The sequence below is a fragment of the Jaculus jaculus genome, chromosome X (genome assembly GCF_020740685.1).
Source record: "Jaculus jaculus isolate mJacJac1 chromosome X, mJacJac1.mat.Y.cur, whole genome shotgun sequence".
In the NCBI taxonomy this organism is placed as follows: domain Eukaryota; kingdom Metazoa; phylum Chordata; class Mammalia; order Rodentia; family Dipodidae; genus Jaculus; species Jaculus jaculus.
In genome coordinates, this window is record NC_059125.1 from 96,600,215 (window position 1) to 96,614,750 (window position 14,536).

The following is a 14,536-nucleotide window of genomic DNA, read 5'->3' on the forward strand; positions in this document are numbered from 1 at the left end:
CTCCACATTAATATGTACTAAAAACGGCCTATTTTGTGCACCACACTTTGGGTGTCACCTTTGAATTTTTTTCTGCAAAAATTACAAAGATCGAGGAGTGAAGGGGAAGCCAGGGTAAGATCCTGGTGACAAGAAGAGCAGGGTCTCATTTGTAGCTTCCTTGACTAGAGCTGAAATGTACGTATGCCATAGTCTAGGGGTTGCTGAACCTCCATGGGGGTTGTGGAAACAGATGTAGAGATTTCAAATCCATATCTAATTCTTCCTATTCTGGAACTCTGTACTGGGATGCTTCACGAAGGACAGAGACACAGGACCGTTAGAAAGTTTAGGTTCTCTGTCCAGCATCACATGACACTATCATACTGCCCTATTTGGGGGGGGCATAGCCCTCAATTTAGTGACGACTAACCTCTGGAACTGTCCTATACAGAAATGGACAAACTGTTTCTAAGAGAAGAGCCTGAGAGGTATGAGAGCCAAATCCTGGTACCATCAACCCAGGAATGAGCTAGCTGCCTCTAGCAACAGCCTGAGGAAAACGGAAACTAAAGAGAAGTTTAGTAAACTTGCTGCATCCACTGTTACCAGTGCTCTAATGTTATTGCGGCTGTGGCTTCCTCTCTTCATACAGGTACACATTGTTACTTGTATGAAACAAGACCTGGTAGTACATAAACATGTAGTAAATTGCATGAGCAAAGGATAAGGAACTTTTAAGCTTGGATAATTTTTAATCATTTGCTAAAGGAAGGAATTTAGGGGTATGACCTGCTGGATTCTGCTGTTCCAGAACATACTTACACTCTGATCACAAGAGCAATCAAACTAATCCCACCTGTTGCCTTCAACAAATGTGTGGGACCATAGTTATTGACCTCATTATCTTCAACATTATGGTCAGTACTTCTTATTCATATATGGCTGTTCATAGTCAAGAGTCCAACTAGACCTCTGAGGAAAGGAGCATAGAGCATATGTTAAAATCAGACAGCATCTGTAAACATTCTTGCCGGCACTGGTCATCTGTACAGTCCAGGCCAAATGTAAACCAAGGCAGAGGAAACCTAGTCTTATTGCTTTAAACCAGTAAATCACACAGTTGTAAGATTAACTTTAAAACAAGTTACAATAATGGATTTATCATATCACAGCAATAATATTAGAAAAACTATTTATGGGCTGGAGAGATTGCTTAGTGGTTAAAGTGCTTACCTGCAAAGTCAAACAACCCAGTTTCAATTCCCCAGGACTCACATAAGCCAGATGCACAAGGTGGCTCATGCATCAGAATTTTTTTGTAGCAACTGGAGGTGAGCCTAATTCTCTCTTTCTCTCCCTTTCTCTCTCAAAAAAATAAATAGAAATACAAACTAGTATGTGTTTTAGAGACTGAGTTGATTAACCATTTAAATTATATGGATCCTTAATTATACTTCCAGAACACTATTATTTTATGTAGAATCTTACACATGTATAGACATACATTAAAGTTATTTCCTTAATATTATTTTAAAATGTATTTCATTTTTTAATTTTTCAAATATTTTTATTTGTTATTTGAAAGCAAAGAGTGAGAGAGTGAAAGTGAGTCAGAGAAAGAGAGAGAGAGTGAGAGACCACATGTACCAGGCCTGCAGGCTTTTCCAGCAAGTGCCTGTAACCACTGAGCCATCTCTTCAGCCCATTATTTTTTTTTAATTTGCATCCAGAGTAATAGGTTTCATTACAACATTTACATAATACTTTGTGTTGCTGGTTCTCCTCCTTCATTTCTCTCCCCTATCCTCTATGCTCACACCACTTGTAACCTCCCACCTCCAGTAGTTTCTTTTCTACTATTTATGCTTTCATGTCATATGTATTCTATAGTCTTGCTTCCCTCATCCTTAAAACTTCCCTCCATTTTATAGCCTCTTTCTAGTTTCACTACCTATATTCACATTTGTATCTACATATATAAAAATTAAAAGCCAGGCTCCTCATATTAGGACACATGGTATTTACCCTTTTGCATCTGGTTTATCTCATTTAATATAACTATCTTCATATTCATCTATTTTCCTTCAAATTTCATGTTTACTGTTGGCTGAATAAAATTCCATTGTGTATATATGTACCACATCTTCATTATCTGTCAATATGTTCATGGACAACTAGGCTGATTCCATTTCCTTGTTACTATGAATAAAGCAGCAATAAACATAGATGTGCAAGTATTTATCTATTATAATATAGAATATATGCTCAGAAGTTGTAAAGCTGTGTCATATGGCTTTTCTATTTTTAGTGTTTTGAGAAACCTCCACACCTATTTCTATAGTGGCTGCACAAGTCTTTATTAGAACAAATAGTTAATAAGGATTCCTCTTCCCCCACATCCTTACCAGGATTTGTTGTCATTTGTTTTTTTTTTTTTAATTATTTATTTATTTATTTGGGAGCGACAGACACAGAGAGGAAGACAGAGGGAGAGAGAGAGAGAATGGGCGCGCCAGGGCTTCCAGCCTCTGCAAACGAACTCCAGACACGTGCGCCCCCTTGTGCATCTGGCTAACGTGGGACCTGGGGAACCGAGCCTCGAACCGGGGTCCTTAGGCTTCACAGGCAAGCGCTTAACCGAAAAGCCATCTCTCCAGCCCGTCATTTGTTTTCTTGATGAATATTCATTCTTACTGAGGTGAAATATTATATTTATGAAGAATTAATGTTTTATTCCCTCATTCTCTGGTTATACTTCATAGTGTGTTTAAAGCCAACACTAGGAGAAGGACCATATATGGATAGCCAGCATTAACCATCCAAATATAGTGAAATAAGACCCATTGAGACAAATAAAAAGGAGAAGAACAGAAGGATGTTATATGACCCTCTCATGGGCAAAACAAAACAAGTGCTCCTGAGGGACAGCGTGCAACCAAACAAAAGGGAGAGAGAGCCTAGGCTGTGTAACAACTTTCTCCTTCCAAAATCACCAATGAGAGGAACCAGCATGGCATTATGGCAACAGAGATATCTTTTAGTAATTTAAAAATATATATTTACTTGCATACAAACAATGAGTTTTATTATGTTTTTTTTTTAATTTTTATTTATTTATTTATTTGAGAGTGACAGACACAGAGAGGACAGATAGAGGGAGAGAGAGAGAATGGGCGCGCCAGGGCTTCCAGCCTCTGCAAACGAACTCCAGACGCGTGCGCCCCCTTGTGCATCTGGCTAACGTGGGACCTGGGGAACTGAGCCTCGAACCGGGGTCCTTAGGCTTCACAGGCAAGCGTTTAACCGCTAAGCCATCTCTCCAGCCCTTATTATGTTTTTTAAACAAGTGTTTTTGTTTCCCTTCTCCCCTCTTTCCCCTTGCCCACTTTAAGCATTAAAATTTAGCATGCACATATGATCTAGAACTTGAGATTTTTGTCTTTCTTGACTTGGGTTACCTCATAGTATATTCTTTCCAATTCCAAATATTTTCATGTATATTATGAAATTTATAACTTTATTTTTCTTTATAGCTGAGTAAAACTCCATTATGTATATATGTACCTATGTACCACATTTTCATTATCCAGTCATCAGTTGATGCTCATTGAGGATGATTCCATTTTCTAGCTATTGTGAATAGTGCTGCAATGAACATGGATTTATTCTGTGGGGAAAGAGGAATTCTTATTCACTATTGCTGTGAGTGTAACTGGTATAGCTACTATGCAAATTACTGTGGAGGTTTCTCAGGAAACTAAATACTGAATGGCCATATTATCCAGTGGTACCACTCCTGGACGAATACCCAAAGGATTCTATATCCTATCTTAGATATACTTACACATCCATGTTCATTGTGGCACTATTCACAATAGCTAGGAAATGTTATTACATTTCCTTTTTTTTTTTTTTAAATATTTTTATTTATTTATTTATTTGAGAGCGACAGACAGAGAGAGAAAGACAGGTAGAGGGAGAGAGAGAGAATGGGCGCGCCAGGGCTTCCAGCCATTGCAACCGAACTCCAGATGCGTGCGCCCCCTTGTGCATCTGGCTAACGTGGGACCTGGGGAACCGAGCCTCGAACCGGGGTCCTTAGGCTTCACAGGCAAGCGCTTAACTGCTAAGCCATCTCTCCAGCCCTACATTTCCTTTTTAACGTAGAAACATTAATGAGACAAGCATGGCCCCTCTTCCAAATGCTTCACTCAGCTTGAGGATATGGGTGCCCTGTGGTAGGGATGGAAACTCCTTGAGGATAAACATATAGAGGGGTCTGTTTACAAGATCAAAACTGGCCAGTACTGGAATGTCTCATAAGGGACAGAAATGTGGGGCCCTCTTGACCCTGGGGAATGGCTGTCCTGTTACAGGATGTCTTAGATTGACCCTCCAAGTATAGATATAACATTTGTAGGAGGATAAGACAGAGCCCAAGCCCACCTTCCCTTATGTGAAATGGGTACCAGAGTTTTCACTCATAGGATTGAATACTGGGATGTTCAGTAATAACAGTTGCTTAATTACTGAGATAGATTCAGGACCCACCTCTCCCCGTAACACTGGGAAGGTGTTAAGCACTATTACAGCACTATTAAACTTACTATCAATATTAATAAAATTTAAGCTTTTCTTTTCCTCTCGGTCCCATATTTAACTCAAATTGGAAGAGGTGAGTCCGGTCTCAAAATGGAGGGCTATGATCCAAAAGAACCAGAGCAGTTGAGGAAGCTGGTATGAGCTTTGAAACTATAGATGACAGTTTGAGAGAACATTTTGAGAAATGGGACACACTCATAGACTGTGTGGTCATGAGAGACCCCAAACAAAGTGTTCCAGAGGCTTTGTGACTTGCTCATGTGTTGAAGAGGTAGATGTAGCAATGTGTGCTCAGCCACACAAGGTTTATGGATGTGTGGTGGAACCAAAGAGAGCTGTTTCTATAATGGATTCTGGTGCCCATTTAACAGAGAAGAAAATTTTGGTTGGTGGTATAAAAGAAGACACAGAAGAATATAATCTGAGAGACTACTTTGAAAAGCATGGCAAAATTGAATATAAAAATTGAACATAGACTGTGTGTGGTGGTGCAAGCCTTTAATCACAGCACGCAGGAGGCAGAGGTAGGAGGATCGCCGAGAGTTCAAGGCCACCCTGAGACTACATAGTGAATTCCAGGTCAGTCTGAGCCAGAGTGCAACCCTACCTCAAAAAAAAAAAAAAAAAAAAAAAAAACATAAAAAACATAGAAGTGATGGAAGGCAGGCAGAGTAGAAAAAAGAGAGGATTTGCTTTTGTGACTTTCCATGATCATGATACAGTTGATAAAATTGTTGTTCAGAAATATCACACTATTAATTGGCATACTTGTGAAGTCAAAAAAGGCCTTCTAAGCAAGAGATGCAGTTGGCTAGGACACAGAGAGGTAATGAGGTGGATCTGGCAACTTTATGGGTCATGGTGGAAACTTTGGAGGTGGTGGAGGTAATTTTGGTCGTGGTGGAAACTTTGGTGGAAGAGGTGACTATGGTGGTGGAGGTGGTGGCAGTAGAAAAAGTTATGGTAGAGGTGATGGTGGATATAATGGATTTGGATGTGATGGTGACAACTATGATGGTAGTCCTCACTACAGTAGTAGAGAAGGCTATGGTGGTGGTGGACCAGGGTATGGAAACCAAGGTGCTGGATATTATGGTGGAGGAGGAGGAGAATATGATGGTTACAATTAAGAAGAAAATTTTGGTAGTGGTAACTGTGGTGGAGGTGGGAACTACAATGATTTTGGAAAGTGTAGTGGACCACAGCCGTCAAATTATGGACCCATGAAGGGGGGCAGTTTTGGTGGAAGAAGCTCTGGTAGTCCCTATGGTAGTGGTTATGGATCTGGTGGTGGAAGTGGTGGATATAGTAGAAGAAGGTTTTAAAAATAGCAGAAAAGGGCTACAGTTCTTAGCAGGAGAGAGAGTGAAGGATTGTCAGGAAAGCTACAAATTACTTTGAGACAGTCGCCCCAAATGCATTAGAGGAACTGTTAAAATCTTCCACAGAAGAGTGATGGTCTATAGTCAGGAAATTTACTGTAACTTATACAGGAAACCCTTCTTGTTCAGGACTGTCATAGCTACAGTTTGCAGAAAGTGCAGCAATTGATAAAATGCAATGTAGTGTCATTTAGATGTACATTCCTGAGGTCTTTCATCTGTTGGAGCTTTGTCTTTCTTTTTCTTTCATTACATCAGGTATATTCCCCTGTAAATTGTGATAGTGGTACGAGAATAAAAAAAGGGGGGGGCAAGAGAGATGGCTTAGCAGTTAATGCGTTTGCTTGAAAAGCCAAAAGACCCTGGTTTGATTCTCCAGGATCCACTTAAGCCAGATGCACAAAGGAGTGAATGCATCTGGAGTTCGTTTGCAGTGGCTGGAGGCCCTGACTCATCCATTCCCCCCCCCCTCTCTCTCTCTCATAAATAAATAAATAAAATATGTTTTAAAAGTAAGGAATTTTTAACTTTTCAATAAAAATATTAAGCTCTTGTTGCAAGCACTCCTGTTGATATTTTGTCTCCTATGAATAAGCAAAAACATTAGGGTGAGGCAATTTGATTCCCTAATTGACAGCTGTCCTGGTTGCCTTGAACAAAAAGATGGTCTGTCAACACTAGCCATTTTGAGTGCCTCACAATGATCACATCTGTTTACTCCAGTTCCTGAAGACACAGCCTCATCCAAGGTTGTTTGAAATACTTTGAATCAGACTTTTTGCTATCACAAACGGGGGTGAATTCCACAGCCAGAATAGGAGCACTTCTGCCTGGTAGCCTAGCAGAGGGGCTGCTGTGACAAGGCTGTGACTGGTGCAAACACAAACTCCCTTTTGCCTATGGGGTGGGCTATGATCAGTTCAATTACCCTTAGTTAGCTATGTAAGAAAGCTGCTCAGGCTCACTTAGTGAGTTTGTTGGGAGACATGCTCAGACTCACTTAGTCATGTTTGTTACAACATTGCTTCCAATATAAGGCTTCCCTCACATATTCTTTTGCCTACCTTCAGTAGTGCAAGCTGAGCTGATATCACAAAGAAAGATAAGACTCAACATAGTAGAGACAGCAGAGGGGCAGTGACAGCTGAGTTGGAGGCTAACCAAGGTATCAAAGTGGAAAGGCAGCTGTCTACTTAAAGCTGAAGGTGCGGCTGAACAGATAGAGCAGTCACAGCAGGAATAAGGAGGATGGAAGAAGAAATGATGGAGAGCAGATACTGAAGATTGGAAGGCTATAAAAAGCCAGAGAAGAGACACTCCAGACCCTGACTACTGGAAGATTTCCAGAGAGATGTCAGGTTCTCAGGCACCCTGGATAAGGGAGTTATAAAAAACACTGTATTCTGTCAAGGGCTGAGAAATCCAAATCCTCAGGCCTTCCCAGATGTTGAAAGGCCAGCTGTTGCCTAGTGCAAAGGAATCTTTATTTCTTAGGCCTACACAAGAGCTAATGTTCCCAGGAATTGGAGACCTGCATGAGTATAGAGTGCCAGCTGCTGCTACTCCTGCCTGCTTGCCACTGTCACTCTCTCACATGAAAAGTAGAGGGATACAAAAGCTGCAAAGACCAGAGCTCAAAGAACTTCCCCTTGCCTACTCATGATTTCTATCTCAGTAGAGGGACTTATTGGATGAAGGGGCTTAGTTCCCTCTCTTCCATACCCATTTCACTGTCTCTTCCTCTGAACAATCAGTCCCTCTTCTATTTTGATGTCTTTTTTTTTCCTTTTGTCTTTCTTTGTCATCCATGATGACATGTTGGTGGACCCAATTTTGTGCATGTAACAATAGTTGTTGTGAGGTTATGAATGTAATGGCCACATCCACATCGTGTCTGGAACACAACATTCCAAAGCTTTCCTTCCCATCCGCTAGCTCTCACATTCTTTCCATCAAGTCTTCTGCAATGTTTACTGAGCCTTGGAAGGTGTAACAGCACTTTTATTTACAACTGTCATGTATTTTATTTTCACTGAGCTGCCAACAGACTGTAGTTGGAGAGTTTATGAAGTTGAAATCTCAGTCCACTTAGTGATAGTAAAGGTAACTGACAATTACTATGCAATTGCTTGTGTTTATGTGTGACCTTTTAGATGTTACTGCCAAATATTAAAACCAGGGAGAAGAATGCCCCAGAATCAATTTGATAGATTGCCTCCAGCAAAATAAATGTAAAAGAAATAGTCTTGCTTTCAATTCTATGTGAATGTTCAGAATTGAGTTTGTTCATTGTATACTATTTCATTTTTATCCTCCAGCAATTAAATCCTATGTATTTATGGGAGCTTGGAGAAAGGAGAGGGATAAAAGAGAGAGGGAGAAGTGAAGGAGAGAAGGAAGTGAGGAGGTGGGGGCGGGAATAACATGTGGTTTGTATATATGCATGAACATGTGTATTGCTGAAACTATCAGGAATGTTTACTGTGAAAGGAGATATATGAGATGAAATACTGTGCATCATGTCAGTCCTAATGGGCTCCTAGCCCATCCTCCAAGCAAGATTAAGGTGATGAATGCCTGTTTTTCCCAGCTGTCTTGGCCAGCACTGTTGCCATGGTGATTCAGTAGCTGCCACAGGATTTGGTGCAGAGCCTCTATGTGAGATTCTTATTGGAATAATTTATTGCCACAAAAGCTATCAACTGTTGCATTTTGAATATTACTATTCTCTCTAAAATAATTAGCTAGAACATTATGGTTAGTATAATTCCAACCTGTTTGGAACACACAAGCTAATGTTCATGAGTGTGTGTGTATGTGTGTACACACACACACACACACACACACACACACATTTGCTATTGTCTTCAATTCTACTTGACATTCACTAATTCATCTCCCCCTCCTTCTATGTGAGTTGAAGTATACACATTATAGAGGGCTTCTTCCCGGAGAGCAGGAAGTTTGCTCTGCATCATCCCAAAATTGTAGACTTACCAGACCACCTCTGTCCCCTCTCAGTCACCCCCTCTTCAGAACATTATGGACACAACTGTCCAAACTCCACTTTGACACTCCCCATTTTCTCAGCATCACCTCCCGTCTTCATCACACTGCCATATGCCTACCCACCTTTACTGCCAAGGTAGGCTGGAGCTTGCTGATAGTCCATCCCATGTGTGCTTTGAAAATACATATATTTATATAAATATTTTACATCTATAAGATTTTTCAATTTTTTTTGTTTATTTGAGAGTGACAGACAGAGAGAAAAATAGGGAGAGAGAGAGAGAGAGAGAGAGAGAGAGAATAGACATGCCAGGGCTTCTAGCCACTGCAAACGAACTCCAAATGCGTGTGCCCTCTTGTGCATCTGGCTAACGTGGGTCCTGGGGAATAGAGCCTCAAACCAGGGTCCTTAGACTTCATAGGCAAGCGCTTAACTGCTAAGCTATTTCTCCAGCCTCCTGTCAGATTTTTCTTGCAAACAAATAATGATTCTGTATGTAGATTCATAAGCTAGGTCATAATTGAGGATTTTTTTTCCCCTGCAGCATTTCCTTTTATTATTTTAGTCAGCTTGCAAAATAACGGTTTTTTTTAGATTTTCATACATACATATCATTGTACCCTACACAATAAATATTCACTTGTCTACAATCCCCCCCTTCTCTCACTCTCACTTGCTCTTTCTTCCTTCCTCCAAAGTCTAGTTCCACCATACAAAAAAGCTTGCAGTATTTCGTCTTTAACAATGGGGTACATAAGTGCCACCTCATGACAGAATCCTGAACTGCAGCATGAACACCATTGAACATGAATGAAGATAGGGACAGGCTGACACCCAAGTCTAATTTACAGAGCTTTCTAGAAGTCTGGGTGGAAAGTGGAACCATTCTAGGGCTAGAAAATCAGTTATTTACAGGCCTCCTAGACAGAAAATACAACCTCTTATTATGTAGAAATGAAATTTGTATGTGGCATCAACAGATTTTTTATGTTCTGAAACACAGATAGCTACACACCTATATAAAAAAAATTCATCTGACTACTTGTCATTTTGAAATTCTAATTCTGTAATTTATTTTATATTCATTATCTGACATTTTAGTATAAGAGAAACTCCTCATTAATCATAGATAGATATGTTTGTATATGAAGGGTAGGTAACATGTACACTAAATTCTTTCACAATATTTTTGCTTTCCAAAACAACAAATTGTTTTCCTGACTTTTCCAAAGGAAATTAATTTAGTCTATTTCTTAGTTTTTCATTTTAGAATACATTGGCTATTCATAAGTAGTTTGATGTGTTTTAATCTATATAAATAATTTTATTTGGCATTTATATTGTTCTGTCTATGTGAAGTAGGAGTTGTATTAGCTTACCTTTATGACTGCTGACAGGACTTTTAGCATGGTGTTTTTTTCATTTTTTAAGAAATATTTTATTTGCAAGGAGAAAAAGAATGCCAGGCTATTTATCTGCTGCAAACAAACTCCAGATGCATGAGCCACTGTGTACCTCTGGTTTTACATGGGCACTGGGGAATCGAACCTGGGTCATTAGGCTTTGAAGACAAATACCTTACACACTGAACCATCCCTCCAGCCCCACATTCACATGCACAAGAATGAATACACACATATGAATATGGGCATGTACATATGCACACATACACACAAAATTAAAAAAAAAACAAAATTAGTGTCTTTTGCTTCATTATTTAAACCGTGATTTATCTGCATGTTAGTAGTTTAGATAAAAATAAGCATAGAAAATTCTAAAATTAATCCATGTTAAAGAACATTACTTTTTGATGGCATCCTCTTCATTCTCCTTTGTGCATAGCCAGTATCCAGAACAAGATGGCTATTAATTCCATGCATTTCCTTATCCCTTTTTTCCATACCAGTTCTTCCCTAAAGAAAATATAATGTTCTTTGCTTTCTAATGAGAGAGAGAAAGAATTGGCACACCAGGTCCTCCAGCCACTGCAATCGAACTCCAGACTTGTGCACCACCTTGTGCACATGTGTCACCTTGTGTGTCTGGCTTACATGGAATCTGGGGAGTCAACCATGGGTCCTTAGGCTTCACAGGTAAGTGCCTTAATCACTAAGCCATCTCTCCAGTCCACCATTCTTTTGAAATATTGTTCATATGTGCACAAAACATAAATAAACAATATATTTATATTCTTATCTCCCAGTTAGCTAATTTAACACCGAGTATATGCATATAATTCACAAATGCACACACATGAAAAAATGATTCTTACATTCAAAGAAATTATACAGGAAGGTCAAGGTGAAGCCATTACTAAGATCTCAGCAATGGGTTGGAGAGAGGGCTTAATGGTTAAGGTGCTTGCCTGCAAAGCCTAAGAACCCAGGTTTGATTCACCAGTACCCACATAAGCCAGATGCACAAGATGGTACATGCATCTGTAGTTCGTTTCCAGTGGCTTGCAGCCCTGGCATGCCCTTTCGCTATCTTTATCTCCCTCTTTCTCTCTCAATTAAATACATAAAACATTTTTTAAAAAAGATCTCAGCAAGATGATTTGCACACCATCTATAATCTTATCATTTCCTTTCTTCTCAACTCAACATTTTCTCATTAATAATTATGATAGTCCTGGGCTGGGGAGATAGCTAGTCAGTTAAAGACTCATGCTTGCAAAGCCTGATGGCCTGGGTTCAAGTTCCCAGTACCCACATAAAGTCAGACGCACAAAGTGGCATGTGCATTTAGAGTTTGTTTGCAGTGGTAAGAGGCCCTGGTGTACCTATTTACTATCTTTTTCTGTCTGTCTCACTCTGCTAGCAAATAAATAAAAGTATTTTTAAAAACAATGATTTCACTAAACTCAGATGTTTCTATGTGTACTGTTATTATTTCCATTTATGTTCTTTATGGAACTTTGTTTATTTGTTTGCTAGTTTGTTTGAGACAAGGCTGGTCTGAAACTTAAGTAACTGAGGCTGCCCTCCAAGTTAGGATCCTCCTGCTCCAGCCCTCGTTGTACAAATAGTGTAAGTATGTGCCACCATGTTTGTCTTTTATGACATTTTTTGAATTGAATGTTTAATTTTTTATATTAGTCATTAATATTTCAATATATCCTTTTCTTTTACTTGATTATAACATGGGAAGTATTCATCATTATACTAAACAAATTTTGTAATTTTAATCTACTTTTAATTTTAGTCTAACACCTTATTTATTTTTCATGTGAAAGAGCAAGAATGAGAGAGATAATTGGCACTCCAGAGCTTCCAGTCACTACAATCGAGCTCTAGACGCATGCACTTTCTCGTGCATACGTGCGACCTTCTACACCTGCATCACTTTGTGCATCTGGCTTATGTGGGACCTAAAGAGTTGAACATAAGTCCTTAGGCTTCACAGGCAAGTGCCTTAACCACTAAGCAATCCTTCCTGCCCTCCAATACTTTTTTAACAACCTTACATGGTGTTGATTTTTATGAATAACCCATGCTCATCCAAAAATGATGTGTACTATGTAATATTAGGTTCCTCAGTTTAGTTTATGTCTATCATAAGAGCTGCTCTTGGGGTTATGCTACTCAGGTTTTCTTCACAATTAGTAAAATTTTCTCCATTTGAACATTTTTGGATTAAGAGAAGTATATTAGAGTTATATATTACTTATATTTTTTTCTATTTCTTTTTGCCTCCACTGTGTTTTCTACTGCATAACTATATTCATAAGTGATTAGAATTATAAGTGATAATATCTCTACATTTTTCCTATGAATTCTTTAGTTTTACCACTCTTGGGCTCTAGGCTTTATAAATTCATTTTACTTTAACTGCTATTTCATAAGTATAAAGATTATAATCTATGCTTTCCTGTTTTTATCCAAGGTCTAATATGTATTTGTTCATTTAAAACACTTTCTCCTATCTAAGTTAGTTTTAGGTATATCATTTAAAAGATTTTGCTTCAACAGCAATCTGAAAATACATTTCATTACTCAGTTAATTTCATTTAGTGTTATCTCTATAGGGTCAGTGTCTTAGGCCATTTTCTTTTCTTTGGGTGGGTGCTGAGGTAAGGTCTCACTCTGTCCCAGGCTAACATGGAATTCACTTTATAGTCTCAGGCTAGCCTTGAACTCACAAGACTACTCCTACCTCTGCTTCCTATATGCTGGGAGCACACTCAGCCTTTTTTATTTATTTATTTAATTTATTTATTTATTTATTTATTTTTTTTTTTTTTTTGAGGCAGGGACTCACTTTAGCCCAGGCTGACCTGGCACTTTCTCTGTAGTCCTAGGCTGATCTCAAACTCACAGTGATCCTCCGAGCTCTGCCTCCCAAGTGCTAGGCTTAAAGGTGTGTGACAACAAACCCTGCCTTAATATTTTCACATAGAACTATGTCTTTTTTTTTTACCTGCAAAATGTAAGGCTATATGACATTCTTAGTGCTCACTGACCTCTGAACACTGCGTGTAGAAATAGCCACTTACTTTTTGCCCTGATGTCACAGGCACAGGAGAATAGCTCTCTCTGAGGTGCTGGAAGGTCCAGGACAGCATTTTTAAGGCAGCTGAAATCTTATTAATATTAATCTACTAATATAAAAAATGCTAGATGGCATAAGTAATTCATATTAAATATGATATACTTGAGGCTGGGGAGATAGCTCAGTACTTTCCATGAAAACAAGAGGGCCTGAATTTGAATAAATGTTTTTAAAAGGCAGGCATGATTTACACACCTATAATCTCAGCACAAGGGAGGTACAGACAGGAAGATCCTTGGCGCTAGCTGGCTAGCCAGTGTAGGCTACTTGGTAATTGACAGAACAGTGAGAGACCCTGCCTCAAAAACAAAGGTGGGTGACACCTGAGGAATACCCTCAAGGTTGGCCTCTGGCGTTCATTTATATGCACACAAACACACAAAAAGGTAATATGCAAAACAATTAAACCTTTAATAATATGCCAAAATATATTAACTAAAAGAATGTGAATTAAATTCTAAATCATACTGAGTGAAAAGGGAAAGGTATTGAAAAATATATGTGACTTTAGATGCAAAAATTCTCAATAAAATATTGGCAAACAGAATACAAGAGTATATCAAAAATATCATTCACCCTGACCAAGTAGGCCTTATCCCAGAGATGCAGGGATGGTTCAATATATGCAAATCTATAAATGTAATACATTATATAAATGGGTTGAAGGACAAAAATCACTTGATCATCTCATTGGACGCAGAGAAAGCATTTGACAAAATCCAACAAAAATTCATGATAAAAGTCCTACAGAGACTGGGAATAGAAAGAACATATCTCAATATAATAAAAGCTATTTATGACAAGCCTACAGCCAACATATTACTAAACGGGGAAAAACTGGAAGATTTCCACTAAAATCAGGAACAAGACAAGGGTGTCCACTGTCCCCACTTTTATTTAATATAGTTCTGGAAGTCTTAGCCATAGCAATAAGGCAAGAGACACACATAAAAGGGATACAAATTGGAAAGGAAGAGATCAAGTTATCATTATTTGCAGATGACATGAT

The 14,536-nt window shown here is 38.8% G+C and overlaps 1 non-coding gene across 1 annotated transcript; it reads right to left on the reverse strand.

Annotated features, from left to right (window-relative positions):
- Positions 1–13,400: 13,400 nt before the first annotated feature.
- LOC123456963 lies at positions 13,401–13,538 on the reverse strand. Its single transcript, XR_006634820.1, has one exon. It is a non-coding gene; the product is annotated as a small nucleolar RNA SNORA43 (small nucleolar RNA).
- Positions 13,539–14,536: the final 998 nt, after the last annotated feature.